A 6,000-nucleotide genomic window follows, 5' to 3' on the forward strand; every position below is an offset into this window, starting at 1 on the left:
ATTCAGGGAGTTGGCCATCACCACTTCCTCAGGAAGAGAGTTCCAGAGCCTCACTGCTCTTACCGTGAAGAACCCTCTTCTATGCTGATGTAGGAATTTTCTTTCCTCCAATCGAAAAGAATGCTCCCTTGTTCTTATCATAGTCCTTGGTACAAACAGATCATGGGAGAGATCTCTATATGGCCCTCTGATATATTTGTACATATTTATTAGGTCTCCCCTAAGTCTTCTCTTTTCTAGAGTAAATAGACCTAATTTTGATAACCTTTCTGTGTATTGTAATGCACCCATTCCATTTATTATTTTAGTAGCCCGCCTCTGAACCCTTTCAAGTTCAGTAATGTCTTTCTTCAGCACCGGCGCCCAAAATTGCACACAATACTCCAAGTGTGGTCTGACTAGTGATTTGTACAGAGGGAGAATGATGTTTTCATCTCGTGCCCCCAGACCTCTTCTAATGCATCCCATCACCCTATTTGCTTTGGTGGCTGCTGCCTGACACTGGGCACTCCAATTTAGATTCTTATTCACTAAGATGCCTAAGTCTTTTTCCATGTCTGATTTCCCCAGCAGTTTCCCATTTAGTAAGTAATCGTAGCATCTGTTTCTCCTTCCCATGTGCATAACCTTACACTTATCTGTGTTAAACCTCATTTGCCATTTTTCAGCCCAATTCTCCAATTTACTCAAGTCCATCTGTAGTTGCAAACTGTCCTCCTTTGTGTTAACTACCTTACATAGTTTTGTATCATCTGCAAATACTGATATTTTACTCTGTAAACCATCCACCAGATCATTAATAAATATATTAAATAGTAGGGGGCCCAATACAGACCCCTGTGGCACCCCACTAGTAACCCTGGCCCAATCTGAGTATGCACCATTAATAACCACTCTTTGTTTTCTACCACTAAGCCAGCTACCTACCCATCTACACACATTTTCCCCGAGCCCAAGCTTTCTCATTTTACTTAGCAGTCTTTTATGTGGGACAGTGTCAAATGCTTTACCGAAGTCGAGATAAATGACATCCAATGATTCTCCTCGGTCCATGTGAGAGCTTACATCCTCATAGAAGCTGATCAGGTTAGTTTGACAGGAGCGATCCTTCATAAATCCATGTTGATATGGAGTTAAACAGTTATTAACATTGAGACATTCCATAATAGTATCCCTTAAAAACCCTTCAAACATTTTACCCACAACAGATGTTAAGCTTACCGGCCTATAGTTTCCAGGTTCCCTTTTGCACCCTTTTTTGAATATTGGTACCACATTTGCTAGCCGCCAATCCAGTGGAACAGACCCAGTTTCTATAGAGTCTTTAAATAAAAGGAATAGAGGCCTGTCTATCACATTACTTAACTCCCTTAATACCCGAGGGTGAATGCCATCAGGGCCTGGTGATTTGTCAATTTTAATGTTACTAAGTCGGTTCTGCACTTCTTCCTGGGTTAGGCAGGTCATACTTAATGGGGCATTTACATGATCACTCTGCATTTCCCCTGGCATATGCTTTTCCTGTGTGAACACAGTTGAGAAAAAAGTATTTAAAACATTTGCTTTTCCCACATCGCTTTCTATGATTTTACCCTCATTATTCTTTAAAGGGCCAACACCATCAATTTTAATCTTTTTTCTGTTTATATAATTAAAGAATAGTTTGGGATTTGTTTTGCTTTCCTTAGCAATGAGTCTCTCAGTTTCTACTTTTGCTAAATATATTTGTTTTTTACACATTTTATTTTTTTCTCTATATATTTTTAATGCTTCCTCGCTGCCTTCTTGTTTTAGCTTTTTAAATGCCTTTTTCTTATTATTCATTGCCCCTTTTTACATCCTTATTAAGCCACATTGGTTTTCTCCTGCTCCTAGCCCTTTTATTTCTGTATGGTATGGCTAGCTCGCAGTGGGTGTTTAATACCGATTTAAAAATTTCCCACTTATTTTCTGTGCTCCCATTTTGAGGACATTGTCCCAATCAATTTGGCGAAGGTCTTCTCTAAGTTGATCAAACTTTGCTTTCCTGAAATTCAGCGTTTTTGTAACCCCCCTCCAAGGCACCTTACTAAAGGACAAGTGGAATTGTATTATATTGTGGTCACTATTCCCTAGGTGCCCATCCACTCGTACGTCTGTTATTCTATCTGGCCTGTTGCTTAAAATTAAGTCCAGAAGGGCTGCCCCTCTAGTTGTGCCCGGCACAAGTTGGGACAGATAATTATCCTTAGTTACTGACAGAAACCGGTTTCCTTTCTGAGATACACAGGTTTCAGTTTCCCAGTCTATATCGGGGTAATTGAAGTCCCCCATAATAATCACCTCATTGTGATTTGCTGCTTTGTCTATTTGTTTCAATAATACATTTTCAGTGGTTTCTGTTATATTTGGTGGCTTATAACAAACCCCTATGAGGATTTTATTAGTTTTCCCTCCTTGTATCTCCACCCATAGAGACTCCACCTCTTCATTTCATTTTTTCCTTCCACATTGCTTTGGTTCCTGTGAAACACCTGAAGGGTTAATAAACTTCTTGGACGTGGTTTTGAGCAGTGTGAGGGGTGCAGTTTTTAGAATGGGGTCACTTTTTTGGGTATTTTCTGTCACCTAGGCCTCTCAAAGTCACCTCAAATGTGATGTGGTCCCTAAAAAAAAAGATTTTGGAAATGTTGGAGAAATTGCTGATGAACTTTAACCCCTTCTAACTTCCTAATGGAAAAAAAATTGTTTTGAAAATTGCGCTGATGTAAAGTAGACAAGTGGGAAATTTTATTTAGTAACTATTTTGTGTGACAGAATTCTCGGATTTATGGCCATAAATTTTCAGTTTGAAATTGCAAAATTTTCAAAACTTTTGCAAAATTTCTGAAATTTTCACAAATAAACGCAAATATATCTGCCTAAATTTACCACTATCATGAAGTACAATATGTCATGAAAAAACAATGTCAGAATCGCCGGGATCCGTTGAAGTGTTCTAGACTTATAACCTATCAAAGTGACACTAGTCAGAACTGCAAAAAATGGCCCGGTCATTAGGGTGTTTTAGTGGCCGGGGGTGAAGGGGTTAAATGTGCATTGGGGGTAAAATAGTCTTATTCCTGTCAATCAATGGTTCTGCAATTACATTGTTTTCTCCTACTACCATGTGTTCTCTCAGAGGCCACTGTTTTCTCATCCTGTGCTTATTTTTGATCTACTATACCATATACAGAAAAAAACAGGATACTTGGTGTATCTGCTGTCCCAAGACAATATTCACTGGTTTTAGATCCAGATAGATTGGCTACTGGTGATCGTGGTATGATATTTTCCGTATAGCCAGAGTAAGGGTACCTTCACACTTTAGCGATGCAGCAGCGATCCGACCAGCGATCTGGCCTGGTTAGGATCACTGCTGCATCGCTACATGGTCGCTGGTGAGCTGTCAAACAGGCAGATCTCACCAGCGACCAGTGACCAGCCCCCAGCCAGCAGCGACGTGCAAGCGACGCTGCGCTTGCACGGAGCCGGCGTCTGGAAGCTGCGGACACTGGTAACTAAGGTAAACATCGGGTAATCCACGTCCTGCGATGCTTGCATCCAGCCGCGACTGACACTGTACTGAATGCAGCCTCGTAATGAGCCTACAGAGAGGTAATTACAGGTCATTTCCCATGGCCGGTAATGTGCTCACAGGGACTCTATCTATTCTTCTATCTGTCTATTTATCTATTTATCTATCTACTATCTATCTCAGAAGGAAATGACTTTTTTTTTTTTTCTTTCTCAATGTGCTTCATTGCATTGAATGCATTAAAACACAAGTACAAGATACAAATACAAGAAATGTATTTCTAAAGATCTTTTATCATATGCTAATGAGCGAGGGGACTAGTCCCCTGGGCGTTAGTTCCCCTGGCTAGTCGGCTCCATTTGCATGTTAGTATACCCCTGTGGACGTACTAACATGCTAATGAATATGTAGTGTCAGAGGATGATCTCACTCACCTCTCCGCTGCCATCGCCGCCCGACACTGGATTTCGGCTCAGTGCACATGACCCTGGAGATTCGGTCAGGTGCACTATGAAGTCAGGTGTACGCGTCACAGCTTCAAACTCATGTAGTGCGCATGACCGTAACTCCGGGGTCATGTGCACTGAGCTGAAGTCCAGGAGTCAGACGCGATGGCAGCGGAGAGGTGAGTGAGATCATCCTGTGACGCTGCGTATTCATTGGAATGTTAGTACACCCCTGTGGGCGTGCTATCGTGCTAATGTGGCCAACTAGCAAGGGAAGCAACGCCCAGCGGACTAGTCCCCGAGCTCATTAGCATATGATATAACATCTAAGAGAAATACTTTTTCTAAAGATCTCTTTATCTATGCTACAAGATACAGGGACGGTTAGGTAGGGATTAGCAATATGCACCCAGAAATGGCTGGGGTTCTGAGTGCACCTGACAGGTTCCCTTTAATGTTTTAGTTATGGTTTGTGCCATACATAAGCATAAACCATGTGTTTCATAAATTGTAACATTTTTTGTTTTAAAAAATGATGGTCATAATAGACAATGAGTAAGGTTCTCTTTCAGCACTACCAATAACCAATTAGGGCTATTTTCACAGTTAAAGAAAAGCAAAAAGCAATCAACTGTGTCTTACTAGCTGCTTCCAATAGCCACATAAGGATGCAAATGATGCACAACAGAGCACACTGTGACTCTTTTTGCATCATTGCAGTCTGTGGCCCCGTCGGCACATATACCTGAATCCAGCCATTGAACATACTGGCAAACACTGTGTGAACCCAGCCTAAGTGTTTTGCTTAGTTATGAGGGATTTTGTAAGCCTAAGGCCCTGTGCGCACTTGCCGGTTTTTGATGCGGATTTCCTGCGGTTTTGCTGCATGTTTCACTGCTTGTTATGTTCATAACATCTCTGCAGTGACTCACCAGCAAAGCCTATGGGAAAAAAAATGCTGTGCGCACTATGCGGATTTTGACAGCTGCATGTTTTGCTGTGGGATTCCCGTAGCAAAAACAATTGCATGTCACTTCTTTTCCGCACGTCGCTGCGGCATTTCACTCCATTGACTGCAATGTAATTGTGAAATTCCGCAGGGAATAACGCAGGCAGCAAATTCTGTGTGGTTCATTATGTTTTGCTGCGTTATTCCCTCCGGTATTTCGCGGTTTCGGGACATAATGTTCATCGCTGCCTGCGTTTTGCAGGGAAGTGATGTCATTATGACAGGAAGAGGAAGCGGAGCAGAGAGTAAACACACACATCATAGATACAGATATAGAATACACACAGATCACACTCACACACAGACACTTAGAATACACATACAAATCAAACGGACATATAGAAAAAAAACACGTGGGCTCCTCTGTATTTTTACCTTCAAGCCGAGGTAAGCACACAGTGGTGGCCCGCTATTCTCAGGCTGGGGAGGGCGAGGGGCAGGGTTAATGTCCCCCCCTTCCCGCAGCCGAGAATATCAGCCCGCAGCTGCCCCGGGACTGTCGCATCCATTATGCGGCAGTCCCGGAGTGTCCCCGGCACTTCCAGATGCCGTGATGCGGTGGCAATCTAGGTAACAATGAGTTAAATGGCAGCGGATCGCTGCAATTTAAGTCCAGGCTTGATCATGGCAGCGTCTATGAAAAAACACACACACACCGAAAAATCCTTTATTTTAAATAAAACACAAAAAAGCCCCTGTTTCACCCCTTTATTAACCCCCCCCCCAAAACACACAGCTCCGGTGTAATCCACGAACCTGCGATGCTTGCATCCAGCCGCGACTGACACTGTACTGAATGCAGCCTCGTAATGAGCCTACAGAGAGGTAATTACAGGTCATTTCCCATGGCCGGTAATGTGCTCACAGGGACTCTATCTATTCTTCTATCTGTCTATTTATCTATTTATCTATCTACTATCTATCTCAGAAGGAAATGACTTTTTTTTTTTTTCTTTCTCAATGTGCTTCATTGCATTGAATGCATTAAA

The sequence above is a fragment of the Anomaloglossus baeobatrachus genome, chromosome 3, assembly GCF_048569485.1.
Source record: "Anomaloglossus baeobatrachus isolate aAnoBae1 chromosome 3, aAnoBae1.hap1, whole genome shotgun sequence".
NCBI classification, from domain to species: domain Eukaryota; kingdom Metazoa; phylum Chordata; class Amphibia; order Anura; family Aromobatidae; genus Anomaloglossus; species Anomaloglossus baeobatrachus.